This window comes from Ursus maritimus, unplaced genomic scaffold (assembly GCF_017311325.1).
Source record: "Ursus maritimus isolate PB19 unplaced genomic scaffold, ASM1731132v1 scaffold_12, whole genome shotgun sequence".
NCBI lineage: Eukaryota > Metazoa > Chordata > Mammalia > Carnivora > Ursidae > Ursus > Ursus maritimus.
Genome location: NW_024423564.1, coordinates 32,535,665 through 32,555,504, shown reverse-complemented (window position 1 = coordinate 32,555,504; position 19,840 = coordinate 32,535,665). Strand labels below are relative to the sequence as shown.

Here is a 19,840-nt window from a genome sequence, read left to right as displayed (position 1 = left end):
ACACAGCGTGCATGTCAAGGCTTTGGCAATCTGCGGTTCTGGGAATACGGTACTACGAAGTCTTCCCGGACTCAGGGAGAGGCACTTCAAAGGAAAATGGAAAAGCACAGAAAACATGAAGGAGATGCTCCCAGCACTTGGGGGTATCTTAGGCAGATGCTTGGAGATGCCGGGAAGGAGAAGGGGGGGACCGTCAGAAGCCACGGTTGGCGGGAATGAAGGAAGGCTGGCTTCAAGAAATAGTGCAGGGCCAAATGGTAGCATTTGGGAGGTCAGGGAAAGGAGCAAAGGAGGAAGAGGAGGAATGTTTTCCCAGGTTTAAACTGTTTTCCTATTCATTAACATAATGCCTGTGTCCATTATCTGCGTAAGAGTGCCTTGGGTATTCTGTACTATGCTTGGCTGGCTGCTTTGGGTAAATGGATAGGGAGGGTCTAATACCAAGTTCCGGAAACTATGGTAGAGGACAAGGCCTCCGAAGCTTCCTACACGGAGCAGAGTTTTTATAATCTACTTGCACAACTAACCTTTAAGATTCATCTGGAGCCTTTCTCCACAAGGACCCTCTTTAAGCTGGGCCCTGCTCACCAGCCAAAGCTGGGGGCGAGCATGCAGAGAGGAGGGAGTTTCCTATTGTCTGTAGAAAGCGCCTTTGAGCAGAGCATCATCAATAGGGAGACGGAGAAACAGAGGAAGAAGTGGGGGGAGGAAGGCAGAGGCGCAGACGGAGGGCACCGCCTGGTAACTCTGCTGCAGGTCCTTTGGGCTGTTTCCCTGGTTGACGCTGCTTTAAAAGCCACGCAGTTTCATTATTATGGTCCTTTCATCTGTCATTCAAGTCTTTGCATGATTTGTTTTCTTATGTTCTTCTTTTACCACAAAAGGAACTATGGCTCTGAGTCCAAGCACAGTCACCAAGCAGCCCCCAAGGAGGTGGGCAGGGAGTGTCCTAGAAATCATCTGTCTTAAGGATGTCATCTTGGCAAGACTGTCCTGTCTGTACCAGCCAGGGAGGAAAAAAGGCAGACGGCCCATCAGATACACTTTGATTTAGACGCATTCTGAGGGAAGTTAGGAGAGGATGGGCTCTTCTGGAGAACTTTGCCTCAAGCCCTGCATACGTTCTCTCGAGAGCAGAACACGGATATTTCCTCAGACTGCCAGAGCATTTTTGTGTGTTTTTTTTTTAAAGATTTTATTTATTTATTTAACAGAGATAGAGACAGCCAGCGAGAGAGGGAACACAAGCAGGGGGAGTGAGAGAGGAAGAAGCAGCCTCCCAGCGGAGGAGCCCGATGTGGGACTCGATCCCGGAACGCCGGGATCACGCCCTGAGCCGAAGGCAGACGCTTAACTGCTGTGCCACCCAGGCGCCCCCATTTTTGTGTTTTATCTTAATAGTACATAAAAGCTATTTGCTGTAATAAAAAATGACACCAGGCTGGGAATCTGAAGACTCAGGTCTGAGATCTGCTCTTTCACTTCCTAGCTACGGCTGCGTTGCCTCCTTTGTAGCACGGTAATGACGGGCAAATGAGAAACGTTATGACAACACCTTGTAAACTGTGAAGTTGTGCAAATATTAGTTAGTTTGTTACTGTTACCTAGCAATACTCAGGGATTGTCCTTGTCTCCGTTCCAGGTAGGTAGCTAGGGTCTGCGTAACTGAGGGCTTGGCAGGTTCAATTACAACAGCAAGGCCACGTTAGATGAGGGAGACTAATGAGGGTTTCATTTTGAAGACCTAGAAGAATGCTACAGGTGAACCCTGTGCCATTCTCCTGAACAGTTGCTTTGGGGGGGGGGACTACTGATCCCCGCTCACCAGGGATGAGGGGGGAGAAGGACTGTATTTAACACCAGGGATTGTACTGAACACCTGCAGGCCCCTGCCCCAGCATTTTGTCTTGGGTGTCCCGGAAGACTTGGCACCCTTACCAGCTCCTTCTCCTCCTACGGGCTCAGCCGTAGCTGCTTTTCAAGTGTCTCCTCTCCTTAGTGATCTTTCTGGCCCCTGTCTTCCAAACCCAGTCCCACTGTCGGCCTGGGCTCAGTGGCTGACCCTTTGCTTCCGTTCCAGTTCTCAGGGTCTGTCTCCTCCCTTGGACGTGATGCTTCAGCGTCCCCCTTGCTTCCTGGGGCCCTCTCGTCTCACATGTTCATCCCCTGAGAGGGGAGCGAGGAGACTCGGGTTCCATACCCCACCGGGGAGTGGGCGGCATTGTGTCGGAGGCTGTATTTAGAAGGGCTCGGACCGAAGGGTCTTTCTATGCTCCCTAGCATTTACCAGAGTGCGCCCCTGATGTACAGATATTCAGAGGTGCTCCTTTATGTGGCTGTTCTCCTGCTTCTGTGACTTTTCCAGTTTGCCAGGCAGTCTCTCGGAAGCTCCCATAATTCCTTACTGCACTCTGCTGTGCACAGGGAGTCCCTTCTTTCTGTCTGGGAGGACACCGCTGAGTCTCAGGGGGCCCTGGGAGATTTTCCTATGCTGCACTCCCGGCCAGGCCCTGCTAACCTCCACTACTTTCTTACTGGTGATTTTTTTTTTGCCTGGACAGATCTTCCCCGGGCAGATTTTCCTATGACCACGTGTGCCTAAGCTTCCAGATCCTTCCAGCAACTTATCTTGGCCTCAAGGATAACTTTCTTACACGCTGGCTACAACAACTTCCTGGTCTTGCCTCCATTTTGATACCTTTGGTCTCTGCTGAGGCTTGGGGCGAATGGCCTCCCCCCTCCGTGTCAGGGCTCACCTCACCAGTGCTCATGATCCCCTCCCCTCCCAGCACCGGGACTGGTCTGCCTATCCTGTCTCCAGTCCCCACCGTTGGAGCTGTGAAGAAAGAGCTTCTGGGCAAGATGCCACTGGCAAGCCTGTCTCCCGAAGAACAGACCCCTTTTCTCTCTAGTAGAAACCTACCCCTTCTCTCACAGCTGTGTGAAAAGAAGCCAAATGCCCATTCTTAACGTGTAACAACTGAGGCTCACATGCAAACTGCTGTTATCTCAGCAGGAGAGCAATTTGCAACCATTTAAAATCCTTTCACTCTTCCCTTCTCCTCAGTGTATGGTTATACACACACCAGTCCATATTTATTAGTGCAGATGGTGAGAAACTCGTCGTTGAAAGGGCTTAGAGCACAGAAGGAAGTGGATTTTTGGCCTCACTCTGGCCTTATAAACAAGAAGGCTTGAATGATTTTAGGTTCCTGATTCTCGCCTCAGAAGAGCACAGTTTGCTTCTCTCCAAACACAAGAGGTTGTAAATTGGTAATTCATCTCAACCAAAGGCCACATGATGAGCGATTGTAGAAGTGTTTTTTTCCTTGTTGTGTAAAGGAGGAACCCGACATCTGAGTGTGGGTTCCAGCTGGTATTTGCCTTTTCACCATTTGCAGCCCAAAGGCACAGTCTTGGCCGGCCCTGGGCTCACAGTATACACCTCGGCCTTTCACCTGCATCATGGCCAAGGCCATCCGGGCCATCTCGAAGGGGAGAAGTCAGTTCAGCATTTCAATGTGGCTTCTTCTTCTTCTTCTTCTTCTTCTTCTTCTTCTTTTTTTGCAGCTAAAAAATAAATCAGTTCTAATAAAAACATTTATACTATATTCTTTATTGTCAGCTAATTCTGCCCGAACTCATTAAATGGCAGTGTGTGGGTTATTTGCTGTCAGTGAAATTATCAAAGGCATTTTTCAGCTGGGGCACCAGGAAAACATATGCTTCAATGCCAACTAAAACAATAATGAGGAAATGTTATGATCAGTCTTGACCAGATGACCCTGTCCATTTTAGATTAGTTCTTAATTTCAGCACAAGGGTCATCCTGTGAATTCTTACAATAAGTCACTGCTCACCACTCACATGAAAAAGATGTGACTTATTAGAAAACTCACTGTACTCATTGCAGTTAATGAGATGTGGAAAGCTTTGTAATTTGATTTGCTGGGCCATATGCTGTAAAGGGATACTGCTGATTTCATTCCCCCGTATTTAATTTAAGCAGTATGCAATACCTTCTTCATATGGCTACTTATATAATAAAAATTAACTTGGGGTATAAAAAATACACCATTGTGGGGTTTATTACTTGGTGTGGTTCAGTTTCAAGTGTTTTTCATGGAAACATCTGTAAGTAATGTGTGTGGGTCTAATTTTAAATCCCGCCAAATATTTTCCATTTAACATTTGGTTTAACTGACAAGCTTGCAGAGGTGGTTTTCAGAGTTGTTGGTAACAGATATGTACAGTATTCCCAAGGCAATAGCCTTTTTGTTTTTTTTTAATGGCCGACAGATAACAGTAATGCAAAACTGGGTTTTTGACCTTTTTCACATTTCAGTGGATATGAACAGCAGTTCAGAGTATAGGCACTTCTATCTCTTAAAGACCCAGCTGCGGTTTAATCTGGTACCCCCTAAAAATAGTTACCTTGGTTGTGACTTTTGTTTCAACATCTGTGGGCAAGGACACGGGTTGCAGATTCTCTGGAAGGCTGACTGTGAGAAAGGGACCCCCTTCAGGACAGGGGCCTACCTCCCCTCTGGAAAGATGGGGAGGGAGGAGAGGAGGAATAGGGCTAACAGTCTGAGAAATGGGCCAATGCCTGGGGAGGTCTGATCCTCAGAAGAAGCTAACAGGACCACAGTCTATTTTCCTACTGTTGAAAGGCTGTATTTATAGATAAGAATATAAATATAAACATATGTGTATACATTCTTGCCTAACTCTTAGGGGGCACCCAGGCCCCCTGGACCATCCAAGGGTCCGGTCAGCAGCTGGTCTGTAAAACCACAAAACGAGGTGAGGTTGCCGGATAAAATAAGAGAACCCCGAGTTGAATTTGAACTTCAGATAAACAACAAGTATTTTTCAGTATAACCACGACCCGCGGCGTGCTGCACTTTTACTTGCTCAGTCGGGCACCCCTACCACCGGCCGGCCCGGCCGTGGGGCTGACTCCGCTCCGCGTTCCACTCCCCCGCCCTCCAGCCTGAGCCAGGTGGTGCGCTGCCGGCGGCTCCGGGCGGACAGGAGCCACAAGCGCCCCCTCCGGGCTGGGGGCCGGCGCCGCGCTCCGCTCGGAAACGCGCCGGTTCCCACCGAGGCGTCGCGGAAACGCCGACTCAGCACCGGGGCGGGCACGAGGCGGGGACCCCCAGAAACATACCGAAACCGTCTCCATGGCTGCCTCTGAAGTAGAGTGGTGTGTGTGGGAAGAGAAACTCGAGGGGGAAGTTCAGCAACCAACGCAGAGGTGTGGAGTGAAACCACAGGGAAAACCGTCGGTTTTGCTTCAAGGGAATTGACTTGTGAAACTCGCGTTGCGAAATTCCACTCGGTCGGATTCTGTGAGAACCGAAGTTTGCTCTAATTGCCAAACAAAGCGAACGGGCCCGGGGGCCGGGATCCGCGGGAGTGGGAACCGGCGCGGGTCCGATGACGGGGCCGGCCACTGGGGGTCAGGATGCGCTCGCCGAGTGGCCCTGCGGCGGGCTGGACTTCCCGGGGAGGAGAGCCCCGGCGGCCCCGAGAAACCAGGGCCCGCCGGAGAAGTTGCTGGAAGAGGCACCTTCGGTGTCCCCGGAGCCGGCCGTCCTCCCTGGAGTCCCCCGGCAGCCCTGATTTGCGAGGCAAATCTAGGCCCGCGCCGTCACGTGCTCAATTGCCTATATGAGAGCCACGCAGGCTTGCCGATGACAACACTCCGATAACAAAAGAAGTGTGGCCTTGTCGAAGATTTTATGTAAAAGGAAATGGTTCATTTGAATTCAGAAGGAATATTAAAACAGGGCTGGGAGATCCAAGCCTTGGATTTTCTGCCTGATGACTTGCTTCTTAGAACTCGTTTAAGATAAAAGAGGGGGGGGGAATGAAAAGGAAACACTCCCCCAAATATCCAACCACGGCTTAATTTTTGTTTGCTGCTGTTTTCTTCAGAGCAAGGTTGCCTTCGTGTTCACCCTGGACCACAGCGGCAGAAAATGAGATTCCCCTCACTGAGGGATTAAGCAGAGTGAGGGGATGTGGAAGCCTTGAGAGACTGGGAATTGGCGAGTTTGAAATGTTTGAAAGAAAAAAAATCTTCAGTGGTTTAAGAGCTTCACTAAGACACTTTAAAGAAAGAATCAAAATTGGCCCTTATTTAAGAGCGTTGGAGATCCAAATACAAGTCCCTTTTCTTGCACCAAGAAGGCCACTTACTCATTCTATGTGTCTTTAATGCTTAACAGAAATGCCGGGATTCCTGTTCAATCACCCAACAGGAGTCTTACACCAGCTCGATGATTTTTTTTTCTTGCAAAGACTAAGTTTTTGTTAAAGCCTCACAATTCTGTTCCTTTTGGTGATGGTCCCCGGAAGAAAGGACTGGCGCCTTTCTCAGGACCTGAATGAGAGAGAGAAATGTGTCCTGTCTTTCGACTGGGCCCAAGTGTTTTTCAGTGGCTGAGCTGGTTGGTCGGGGAGGGAGGTTCAACACTCTTTGACAAGCTGCTGCTTGGTTTAGAGATGTTCTGTTTTGCACATTCGTTCATTCGCTTATCCAGCCAGCCTTTACCGAGCGCTCAGTGTCCGGTGCAGAGCCTACTATCCCTGAGTCATGGTCTCATCTTCCAGGAGCTTGGGGTCTGGTGGGGAAGCGGCCAATGTGAAGAGAGGCAGAGGTTATTCTACTGTTCTGGAAGAGGCACCCATCTTGCCCTCTTGGCCATGTGAAAGATGAGAAAAACCCAGGTTGCTCCAAATGGTTTAATAAACAAACGGTATATCAGCAATAACAACCGAAGTTCATTTTAGCTTGACAGTGGCAGGTACCCATCCCTCACTGGCCAACCCCTTCCTTTTTGTGGGGGTCCATCTTCTCACCCAGTGACCGGAAGTGCCCTGTGAAGCCACACCCCCTGCCTGCAAACCCATAGGAGGAAATGGGGATGGGGCGTGGAGCTAGCCCACCACTTGTACTGACTTTATAACCAGCTGTCGCATGGTGTGAAATGGCCCTACTGTGAGAATGGGGAAACCATTCTTTTCCTTCTGGAAGGAGGAGAAGGCAGAAGTTTATTTAATCTTTTCTAGGCAACTTATTTTATTGCATTTTTAATTTCCTCTCTTGCATTAACATGACCCTTTTCACTGGCTTCCCACGCCTGGTGCTTAATTACTTATCATTAGCAATGTACACGGGGGCCTTGCTGCATATTTATAAATGTGATCATTAGTACATGGAAAGACAAAGGCTTCTTTAAGACTGTCATTAGTTATTCTGTTTTCATGGAAATGTTCATTAGGAGAAACTACCCACCTGGTTAAATAATTATAATTAAGAATTGGTAATCTCCTTTGCATTTTTAACTTGATCTTCCGTCTGTTTGTATAAAGCTAAACAAGCCTTATTTGGCCAGTATTCTATCTTTCCTTTTCACAAGAATTGTCAACAAATACAGACTCTTTGTCTTTAACCTCTAGGTGGTGACCGGTGTGCCTGACAGATCGAATTTGTGTCACAGGGCAGTTCTCTCCAGACCCATTAGTCAGCCATGGCATGGCGAGTCCGGGAACGGAGTTAAGGATCTCTGCTTGCTTGTCTTTTCTGGACTTCTGTCCATGGTGCAAACTGAACTCCAGGCTTCTAACCAAACTTTGCCAACGGGTCTCCTTTCCCTTCTCCGCCGCAGAGACACCAGGCTGGGTGGCCACTGGCCACACTGTTCCTTTGGGTGTGCCAGCCAAGACAAGTGGCAGTTGAATGGCGGGCGTGTTTGTGCGTCAGCCTCCAAGTCTTTCTGTGTTTTCGACTAGGGGTAACCACAGCAGCGTTCTGGCCGCGGCCCTGCCAACGCCCAGGAGAAGGGAATCCACAAGGAGTCTTCGAACTGCTAGCGAGTGGCCCTGAGGCCCATACATGGTTACGTGTCAGCTGAGCCCAAACAAATGAGGTGACAGAAACACAAGGAGAGGAAGCGCAGTTCCGCTGCTGCCCGTTCCCCTCTGCCCGGACTGGGCCTCGGCGAGCCCCCACCCTGGACTGATGAGACTGCGCCAGTGATAAACCACAGTGTGGGAAACACTGGGTGGGGGCACCAATATCATCTGTAAACAATTAGGCTGCCACTGTTCATTCAGTGCCGTTTTGAGAAGCTAAGGAAGTCTGCAATCAGTTATATCTCCAATTACCATAAAAATATATTAGCCATTCATTCATTTATTAATGATTCATCAGTTAACCACACATAATGAGCAAATAATTAGCAGTGCTGTACGGTTGCCAAAATTGAAGAAGTGTTGGCATTTTAAAGATGAAAGGTTGCATTTATGCAAAAGTCTGGTGATGATAAAGTTAATATGGAAGATAATTATAAAAGTGGCTGTCCTATATTACAGACGGAGGTACCACAAAACTTGCCTAATTGAACTGAAATTAATATTCTTCCAAAGTCTGCGTGTTACCACACACAAACTGCTGAATTTCTCCCGAAGATCTCCCTTCAGTAAGGTGCACCGCACAATACAAGTTAATAAAATGCCAGACAGCTAGACTGTGTTCTTTGTTTGCTTGGTTCAGGGCCTCGTGGAAAACAATAAATTGCATTCATGTCAGCTGAGGCCCATCCCTTTGCTAATTACCGTTTGGTGCTGAAATGACTTCTGTGAAATTGGGAGCATGAGGAAACATACAGCCATACAAGGGAGGCTTTTCAGAGTTTTGCAGTAAATGTGAGATAGGCCTCAGGCACACAGATGTTAAAACAGTGAATTCCCCCACAGATTACACTAATGGAAACCCTGTCAGGGTAAGTCAAATCCGGGTCTGTGGTCAAAATCTAATTAAGGTTTCTGTACTTAAAAAGAATATGAATGCCTGGGGGTGGCGATGAATGTATAAGAAACTCACTTGTTTGTAAAACTGTTAGCATGAATAGTAAGTACCGTGGGGCTGTTACCTGCGATGTAACACCTGTTTTCCGAGTCGCTCTCTGTGTCGCTGCCTGGATCGGGGCGGGTTATTTGGGAGGTCAGCGAACTCGGCTCGGGCCGCCGTGGCCTCCCGTCTTTGGGGCCTGGTACGGGCCATGATTTGAGGTCACGGATGAAAATGGATCCTTAGAAGTCTCTCTGGAATCCCAGAGGATGCTTTGCTTTGCCACATGAAAACCACCCCAGATGATTCTGCCCAACTGCCTGGCGCCACTGAGGAAATAGTTCTTGCCGAGGGTGTGGGGCCGGCCAAATCTCCCCTCGTGGGGAAACAAAGGGTCGTCTGCTCCGCGGGGCGCCCTCTAGCCTGTCGGGACTGCCTCCCCGAACAGCTGCAGCGTGCAGGCGCGGCCCGGCTTCTAATAGAGGAAATGAATTTATAATGCTGCAGTCTCTTCATTTTCACCACGCACAAATTTCCCCTTAAATACTTAAAAACAACACCCAGAGCTGGATATACCTTAAATTTCGAATAAATGAAATCTTAATCCAGTCTGTTGCTGAGTCTGAGTTGTTATTAAAGAAATAAATTTGAAACAGCAAGTGGTTTGAGAATTTTTGAATTTAATTATTTAAATCTACTTAGGGTAACTCTCACGCGCTATTTCAGTTTCCCATTGAGAACATGAATTCTGGGAAAGGTATCCCACGCAGGGCCCTGGAAATATTAACTTGCATGTACAACTGTGGGCTCAGCCGTCGACAGACTGTGCCACCCTCCTCCCCCGACGAGCAGAAGAAAGAAACTCCGAGATTCTTTTTTTTTTTCTATGTAAATTTCAGCCAGGCGATACAGGACAGATTTCTCAAAGAACGAGGGAAGCAAGTCCTCTTCTTTCTTTCAACTTCTCCGGCCCTCTCCAGATGTACTCTGCTTAAGTGCCATCATCTGCCCCTCTTTAGAGAGCAGCAGTGGGGGGTACCCCGGCATTCACTGAGCGAAGTCAGGAGGCTAAAGGTAAAGAGAAGCGATAACCTGGATCATCGAAACTACCAGTGACTTATTTAGGGTGTCTTTTGGCCAATTTTTGTGTGTCTGGGGCCTGATTTTTGACATTCGAGAAAATGCGTCTTCTGCCGTGACTGTCCCCAGGGCAATAGCTCCAGGCTGGGGGTGGGACATCTGGACCTTTTGGTACCACTTGGCTCTTCAGGCTCGGAGACATTCTGCTTCCTGATTAGGCCCAGTGGTGCTGTTACCTTCGTTCTGAGAGCGAAGGCTACCTTCCTGCTATGAGCAGTCCAGCTTTTTAAGGGCCTCCACGTTGGGATGTGGGAGGGGGGAAAGGGCACAAACCCGTGACTTTACCTTTCTCTCCATTTCACCAGGATTTGGGTATGACACACGATAGGTTTGTTTTGGACCCTGTGAGCAGGGGTTAAGTTTACCAGACACCTTGTGAATAATCTTGCTGGAGATTCAGACCTGAGTCAAAGAGAAGCCCATTGTCCAAATTATTCCTGTTTTCTGCTGGCCATTTGATAGTCGTCGGGACCTCGTTATTAATCAGAACTGCCAAACGGAACTTTCCCACACCCAACCCGAGCTAACAAGAGGATATTGACTTGGAGTGATTTCTAGATCCAGAATTCTATTTTTCCGCTCTGTATAAAAATCTTCAGAGAAGCCAAAATCTTTCAGAAAAAAGCAAATCTCAGTGTGCGGCCCAGCCTTAGCCTCCACCTCTTCCCCAGTAAATGCAGAGGGCTGCAGAAATTGCATGTTTCACAACGTTCAGAGGACGAGCGGATGTTTTACCGTGTGAAAGAGCAGAAGAGCACTAGATGAGGGGTTTCTACAGGAAGTAAGGTCCAGTGGCTAGCAATGGCTCAGAGGTCAAAAGTTACTGGGTTTATGTTTTTAATAACAGTAGCATAGACTTTTAGCTAATTTCGGGTATTTAATTTTTTAAAGATCTACCCACATTGATGAAATGACTCTCCTTTTCCAGGTGCAGTGCCGGGCCCTAGGACTGCAGAGAGGAAACGTCATGGTTCCTGCTCTAGGGAGGCTCTCATTTCTGTTCGGGGAGCAGGCACTCAAACTTCATGTGGCCAAATTTCTGCATCATTACAATGCCTAGCATGTAGGAGCCCAATAAATGTTTGTTCTGTGAATGGATCTCTTAAAAGGGGAGTGTCATGTTTCCTGTCTTTCTAAGGAGTTATTGTGAGCTAGAGAGTTAACATTTATAACTCATTTTATGCCCCTACATGCTTTATAAGTACAAATTATTCAATATCATCATAATAAACTAGGGTCCTAAACAGCCAGTTACATTTTCTTATGAAGTTGGTGACATTTAGATTCTTTGTTGGGCAGATGGTGTCATATTGCACCTGTTGGAAAAGTAGGCATTTTGGGAAGGGACATTAATTTAGAACTATTTATAATAGAGCCAAAACACTGGGCCTCTTAATAAGTGTATTTGTATTGTATTGCTTCCCGAGGAAGTAACACAGCTGACCTAGCTCTAAATTATTATTATTATTTTTTCTACAACACTAATTCTTTGTATTGGAGCTTCTGAAATTGAAAGACCATCATTTCTTAAAGCACTAGCCCATATTTCTTCATTTCTGGTGTTCTCTTTCCCTCTCTGGGTTGGCTTTTTTTTTTTTTTTTTTAAGATTTTTTATTTATTTATTCGACGGGGATAGAGACAGCCAGCGAGAGAGGGAACACAAGCAGGGGGAGTGGGAGAGGAAGAAGCAGGCTCATAGTGGAAGAGCCTGACGTGGGGCTCGATCCCGCAACGCCGGGACCACGCCCTGAGCCGAAGGCAGACGCTCAACCGCTGTGCCACCCAGGCGCCCCTGGGTTGGCTTTTAATCCCAATTTGTTCTCGGCCTTCTCTCTCCTTGGCATGTTTCTCTCCTTTGTGTCTGTCTCTCCTCGTCCTTCTTTCTTCCCCATCTCCATCCTCCTCCCTTTGCCTCTCCTGCCCAAGACGTGTCACTCCTTAGGGATGGATCCCGCTCACCCCGCTTCTGAGCCCAACTGCACTATGGTCTGTTGGGGTCTCGGGAGCAGCCGTTTCTCCCTGGATTTCTAAGCTTCCATAACCTACCCTCCTCTCAGCCAGCGTCTGGGCAGGAAGCACCATAGCAGCCATGGAAGGACGACTTCTTCACTGCCCTGCAAACGCCACGTTTGCTTCTTGGCCCTTTGCTCTTGTTAATATGTCACCGGGACGCTGTCCCCTTCTAAATTTCATGTATCTGTTGACTGTGTCCTCTTTGAAACTGTTCTTTGTTCCCCTGATCTTACCTCTTCTAAGCTCCCACTGACCCTAGGTAGTACCCACCTCTTTCTGTTGTAACCTATAGTTTGGTCTTCGCATTCCCATATAAACCCTAAGTTACAAAAAGATATAGTGTTGATTATGTACCAGGCCATGTGTGAAGGTATGTCACATTATTATTTCATTTCATCTTCATGATAACCCTATGATATAGGCATTATTGTTATTTCTACTTTACAGATCAGGAGACTAAGGCCCAGAGGGCATGGCTAACTTACCCAAGGTCATACAGTTAATAAGAGCTAGAACTGTTGTACCCCTAGATCTCCCTCAGGAGTGAAGGCCTTACTCGTCCAGCTGCTGGGTGTGCTGCTGCCTGATAGCCCTCAGCTGTCAGCTCTCTCTCTGCTAATTGCCTCTGCTTAAGTGCGCCTCTTCACCCAAGTCATGCCTCTTCGCTGGGGCAGCCTGTATCCAAAGATTGGCTTTCAGGGGTCAAAGGTCTATCTACCTCACCCCAACTTGGGACAACTTCTATGTGCAAATCAGCTTCCAAGCACTCTGTGAGATTGGCTGAGACCTTTGTTGCGACTACATAGTAGCCCAGCTTCTCCCTTGACCCAACCCTCTTTCCTTCCCTTTGCTTTCCCTTCTACAAATGGTGATCTCCCAGAGTGTGCACTAATAAATTTCCTGTAAATAATTTTTTGATTCAAAGTCTAATTCTCAGAGAACCCAACCCTAACAGTTCCTACCAGTAGTGGTCTGAGAAAGGAGATGGAATTCTGGAACGTGATTACCTGATAGCCCTTGGTAAGGAGGACCCCCATCTCTAGGGGTAGGTAGAGCAATGAGGGATCCTGGCACGAGGTAGCAGTGGTGGGTGCTGATGGTGGAAGGGAACACTCTAGCGGGTAAAGGTATTGGACATTTGAGAAATATGGGGAACTGGTCATTATAAGAACGGTGGTATTGGATGGCTATATTGCTGGGGGCAATTAATGTTTTGGAAAAAGAGAGGAATTAACTAGCAATTAAAGGCTCGGTGTGAAAGCCACAAGGCTTCACTGATTGGATATAAAGTAAGCCTCATCTCCTGTAGTTAGAGGGCAGAAAAAATTGAAGATCGGGGCTAGAACTTAATCATAAGGTTAGTGGAGTTCCAGGGAAGGTTGAATGTTCAACCTAGGTAGGGGTGCTATGCCAGGCCAGGGTTCTGATTGGGAAAGAGCAGGACCTTGAGATAAGAGTTGATGCATTTGAACATCTGGAGTCTCCAGATTCCCTTAATCCCTCCGGGCCTAAGAAGTGGCTTATTCCTCTCTGTTAAGGACTGGTACTACACTCCTCTCTTGCTTGAGGAAGACGCAGAGGCCTCAGTCTTGCAAGACAAATATGTTCCCTTCCCTTCAAGATCTGTCCCCACATCTCCTCTCTTGGCAGCCAGAGCAATAAATAGGATTACATCACAACATCGCCCAGCTGGGGAAGTGCTGGTTCTGCTAGCAAAGGAAAGGTGCTACGTCTTGAAGGAACTGCAGGATCTGGCCAGCAAGTACTGGCAGGACCCAGGTCATTATTTGAGGGACTAGGTCTGGGAGTACTGGATCTAGGTGGGTGGAATATAAAATTATATAGGGGAGAATTTATTGATATGGGAGCATTCTCCTAGGATACAGGATGTCTGGTAAGGATCCTAGCATGCTGCTAATATTCTGCTAGGATGGTGCTCAGAAACTTGGAGAAAGTACTAGTCCACATAAAATGAAGTAGAAATGAATTACCATGACAGTTGGTGGGAGAAAGGATGAAAAGTCTCAAGGAAATGGGCACAACAGAGTGGAAATACCACAGAAGGTCAGAAATGCCACCAAATGACCAAGTTCAGTGGGAGAGCCCAGAGAACAGACTGTACACATTACAAAATGCAGCTCCTGGGCTGCTTTGATTTCTGCCTATTAGTCATCAAATGTTCTAAGGCTAGAATTGTCCATCATAAACTGTTTTTTGTCATACCCAACAGGTCATAACATGAAGTGGGTGAACCCGGAAGTAATCCATTGCAAGATGGAAGGGATGCGCTTGGAATTGGATGTCAGCAGCGCCAGAGGGCCCAAGTAGATTGTGTGCTCAGACCCCATGTCATCATCCGCCACCATGGCACTGCCTCTCCCTCCGTGCACACCGGTGGCCGCATAGTGCTGGCGCGGTACGTGCATAGACGCAGCCATGGTGGAGGTTGGAGGCGAGACCTGGGTCCCACCCACCAAACTAATGTAGCTCTTGCTGCTACCAAATGTCCAAGCTGTCAGCAACGGAAAACAATCTCGTCTATGTATTATCCTTTGGGATCGCCTACCATCCACTTGGTTACTAGTTAGGTACATTGGTAGGAGGGGCAAAATTCATTTTAACTTTGAAAAAATTATATTCCAAGGTGTGCCTTTTCTGCCTGCGTAGCCTCAGCTGGCACCACCATTTGCATCTGAGGGCTTAGAGTATTTGATCTAACAACAGGGATCCTGCGTCACATCATGTCACACAGGGGACCTACTTCATGGCAAGGGAGGTACAGCAGAGGGCACGCGGCAGTGGCATACACTCATCCTATCTCATACAGCATTGCCTAGATGAAGCCGGCCTGCCAGAGTGATGGAATGGCCTGTTGAAGGTGACACTGAGCTACAGGCTGGGGGATGACGGTATCTCTGCTTATCATGACCCCCAGTCACCCACTTGAAGACTTTGTACTTCCCTTCCCCACAGCTCTGGGCTCTGCAGGCTTAGAGGTCTTGATTTCCAAAAGCAGGAAGCTCCCATCAGGGGACATAACCAAAGTCTCATTGAACTCTAAATTACGGCTACTGGCAGGACACCTGGAACTCCACGTGCTAAGGGACCACCATTTTAGCAGCAGGATTTGACCCCGACAAGGAAGAGGGGGGACTCCTCTTCCACGACAGGGGCAGGGAGGCCTGCGTTTACCACCCAGGTGAGCCACTTAGGCGTCTTTAGGTATTCTCTTACCCAGTGTTGATGGTGAATGGAAAATACATCAACCTAAGTGGCCTAAGAAGAGGCTCAGGGGCTCAGACCCCTCAAGGATGAGAATCTGGAACACTCCACGAGGTAAGCCACCCAGACCAGAAGAGGAGCTAGCTGAGGATGAAGGGAATCTAAAAGGGTCATTAGAAGAGGGAGATAAGGGTATCAGTTGTAATTGCAACCAATTGTAGACATCATTGGCCCCCGATACAGCAGTGCGGGCTGTGTCTGCAGGGCTGGGGCTGGTGGGGATAGACAGTTGCTCCTATGAGCTCAGCTTCTCTGTGTCTCAGGCTGCCTGACCATCTGGCTCAAAGTTAGTGCTTCTGTTTCTGATATACCAGGTTAGGCTTCTGGATGGCCTTTATCATCTCTCCATAGGCTTTTCCTATTATTTAAAGCCTATTATTCATCCATTGAACATTTATTACCCTTCTACTATGTCTTAGGCTTTGTTCTTGGTACAGAGAATAAGAAAATGAATAAGAGAAATAAGACATGGCTCTTGCCTTTGAGAAAATCACAGTCAGATGGAGGAAAAAGATACTTAACTATTATAAGTATTATGGTAAATAGAGTGATAGAGAGGAGCGTAGAGGAAGGGTGCCTTATCCCATCTGCTGGTCAGAAAGAAAAGACAGTAATGCAGTTTCCAGGAGAAGTTGATGCCTGAGCTTAGTCTGATCGAATAAGAAAAAAACACCAGGGTGCAGTGGAAGAATATTCCAGGCAGATCAAAGATACAGGACAAGGTCAGGGAAAGCAAGGGTCAAAAAATGGAACCTCTTATATTCTGTGCGGAGGAGTATCCTGTTTATCCTGTGGACGATGTGGAGCCCATGGACAGGTTTCAGTGGGGAACGGGGTTCGAATGTGTCTTTCTATCTTCTCTCTTCTCGTCTCCTGCTGGCAGCTGCCTCTCGGTTCACTGAAATGCAGCTGCTCGAGTGTCTTTTGGTCACCGTACGTGACACTTTACAAAAGCATCTTACACCAGAAGGTCTCAGTTTGGGCAGGTACTAGTGAAGCTGGCTGCTAAAAAGACATCTTTGAGGTCACTATCTGTTGGTAGGGTCTGTAGCACTGAAGTTGCTGGTGCCTTTTCAGCCTTTCCTTATTGCAGAACATTGCCTCATCTCCCCCCCCCCCNCCGGCCTCCAGCTATTTGAAACAGCAATAGCCAAAGGCATGGCAGGGAAAGTCAGTGATTGAGAATGGGCCAGAGTTCCAGGAGAACATTGGTTCTTGAGGTAGCCATCCAGAAGCTTCTGCACATTAGTGATGCTTGGAGAGTCTACATGGGTGGGGGCTACTTTGCTGAGTCATTTAAACTCACTGATGATCATTCTGAAGACAGAGAATCCACATGAGACTATCACTCAATTCGAGTCCCCGAACCCAAGATTTCAGCATCCCAAGGGAGCTTACAGAAGGCAATGAGTTTCGTGATCAGACAAGATTATATCCAACAATGAACTGATAGGTGAAGAAGGAAAAATGTCAAGACAGATCATCATATATTAGCAAACAAGGAGACAGGTGAACTACTTTGCCAAAAAGCTCCTGACCAAGTTAAAAGTCAACACTGAATTCCAGGTAGAATTCAGAGTTCTGTGTCCGTGAACTCAGTAAGAGGTAGAGGTCATCTTCGGTTTCTTGGTTGTTTTATTCACTAATAACCATACAGAACACAAAATGATGGAATCATCAACAATGAGATTAAGAGCTAAGGTCAGTCTACCCAGCAGGAAAACGCTGCTTGTTTGCAGAAGTGTGGTATTATTGAAAAATTATGTCACCAAGATGTCCCCCTTGGGCCAGCTGCTCCAAAGGAGGGATCCATAAAAACCTCTAAGAATGGAACAGTTTGTATCCTGGGGCAGCACTTGGTTTTTCCTCATTTCCCATCTAGTCTACATCGCTCAAACGCCAAATGCATCCCAGCATAGCCCAAGGTATCACCTACATACTACAGAGGGACGCTCGGGGCCGAGTGGCTCTGATGGTCTGCTAGTGAAATCAGGTCTGAAATCAGGCGTCGTAATTGAGAGATACAGGGTACCCTTTAGAAACTAGACAAACACTTAATACAGCTAAGACCATGTATGAAACAACAAAAATCAAGTGCTATAATCAACCCTGTGGGACCATCCTTTCGTGAGTAGCTTTTTGTAAGCAAAAAACACCTGGTAGAAATTGAATGTAGGAGAAGCTTTAAAAATGGGTTTCTTTTTAACCGATTAAAACTACTATTAAATTTACTTCAAATGTAGATCTGTCTAGAAACGGCTAGATTTCCAAACGGCTGGAGGAACTGAAAGTCGAAAGTCCTCTGGGTTCCTGATCTCGTCTCTGTCCCCTCCTTCACCCGGTTGCTGCTCTCTTCCCTGAAAAAGCCCCTTTCAGTCCCTAGTAAATTGGGCCCTTTAGCCCAGAATAATTGCCATCCTGTTTCTATTAGAAGCTGGGTGGTTCCCACAGTGATTCACTCGGTCGCCCTGCCCAGAAGGGACTGACGTACAGACATCAGCTGCCATAGATTCTTGTCGAGCTGGGCTCATGGATGGACCCACAAGGGAAGTGAGTGCTGCTTGGGTCCCAGAAGATGTTAGAATAGAAGAAGCCCGCCTGCCTTCTTGGGGGGAAGAAGGGCACTTGAAACAAAGTGGACTTTTAGGCCCCGCATCTGATGGATCCGTTTTATCTATTTCGAGTTATGGAAAAAGGAGAGAGGTGGCGTTTCCAGACCCAGTTCTGCTACCAACCGTAGGACCTAAGTTTCTTACCTCAAGCGTGGTAGGATGAGGTCATCATCTCTGAGTTTCCTTTTACCTTGAACATTTCATGAAAAAGAATCACATATGGCCACCCTGGGTGCAATATTGCTACTGTATGTTTTCTTTAAACTGAGCCTCAAATCCATTCAATATGAAGTAGATTAGTAATGGGAACCAGAAACTCTGAAGAGGCCACCCTCATATACCAGGAATTTACTGTCTTGCCCTGAGTATTTGTGTTTATTTCTGTTGACTTCCAGGTGGGGGTTGATTCTAGGGAAGTAACATTTATATGAGTCCAAGTGGAGGGAGAAGTTTTCTCCCTCACCTCCCCTTCCCAAACAATCCAGCTTAGTTCATCATCTTGTGTTGACATTACTTATGAGTGCTAATGAGCTCATAAATGCTAATTAATAACTCCATGTGCTTCTATTTACTGGCAAATATAGGGATCCAGGTGCGGTGTAGACCTGGCCCCGAACACAGTACATCTCTCCATCTCTGAGCCGAAAACATGGGTGGGATGTCTCTTGTAGTCCTGCCAAAGTCGGGGGCCTTACACTCCTTTTAATATACACAGGAGCTATAATTAAACTCTTACAAAGCACCCTCTTCTGATTTCCCACTGAGAAGAGAAACCAGGGTCAAATCCGGCAAGTAGCAAGGTTAGGTTGAACGACTTGCAGTCTTTGGGGGGAAGGGCAGTGGTGGACAGGGAGCCCTCCCCGGCCTGGCCTGGAGACATTGTCGCCTTTGCACAGAGCAGGGCACACCCCTTCAAAGAGGCAGCATGGAGAACTCCGTAAACCTGGACGGAAAGGTCAACGGGGCTTTGAGGAGCGTGGCACCCCAGCGCCTCTAGTCTGCCTCCTCCCCCCGGTGGTGGGCTCTATCCAGCCAGGAGCTCAGGCTGCCAGAAGCCAGGCCTCTCGAGCAGGGTGCTGCGTTGATGCTGTTGGCTGTACTTGTGCTTGTCTTTGGGAGACCCTGAACTTTCCTCAGCAAACAAGATGAGGCCTGACCTTGGTTCTGGTGATACTATTGCTTAGAACCTTAGCAAACCTTACTACGCGGCAGCTTTCGGACTGAATTCCTCACAACACCACTACTGTGCAGTTACTATTTATTACTGCCCCCATTTGAGCATTTGGTAAACTGAGGCAGAAGGGTTCTATAACTTGGCCACGGTTGTACAGTAGGAATGTAGCAAAGCTGGGATCTTCACGAGGCTGTCACCCCAAAAGATGCCCCTCTCTGGACTGCTGCCTCAGACCCCGGCCCAGGGTGGTCCTGCTCGGGTGGCTATGTGATGACAACAGCCCTCTCCCTAGAGGTCCTCCATTCCCTCCTTTTTCAGGACCAGTTTCCTCTCGGCCTAGAGAGCTGGGGCTTGGATCCAATTCCTCTTCCCAGCTGCAACGAGTCCCTCCTGACTTGGAAATCCACCTTTCCCCCATCAGGGCTCTCCATTCTTCTCCCCGGCTCCTCTCGGGGCCCAGCTCCACCTCTTAAAGCACTAGCCTGGCCCTGTTTGGAAAGTCACTGTTCAAGCAAGGGAGGCTTGCTCGCCTCCGCAAGAGAGCTGAGCTTCCAGGGGAGCCTAGCCGAAGGTGAGCACTCACACCCGTGTGAGACCCAGGCTGGGAGCGGTGCGAGCTATTGCTTTTGGATGAGTTTCCCAGGAGGGCAGGAACTTTTCTTTGTAAAGAAAGAGGAGCTTTATTAATGCTGTGCTCTTTTCAAAGAGGCTTTACGGGTGACGAGGCACAGCGCTGTGCTGAGGATAAAGCTGGA

General features: G+C 47.8%; 1 long non-coding RNA gene across 1 annotated transcript; it reads right to left on the bottom strand.

Annotated features, from left to right (window-relative positions):
* Positions 1 to 3,057: 3,057 nt before the first annotated feature.
* LOC103662938 lies at positions 3,058 to 6,814 on the bottom strand. The gene is made up of 2 exons (XR_568603.2): positions 5,174 to 6,814; positions 3,058 to 3,570 (listed from the first exon to the last, which is right to left on the bottom strand). It is a non-coding gene; the product is annotated as an uncharacterized LOC103662938 (long non-coding RNA).
* Between the last annotated feature and the right edge of the window lie 13,026 nt (positions 6,815 to 19,840).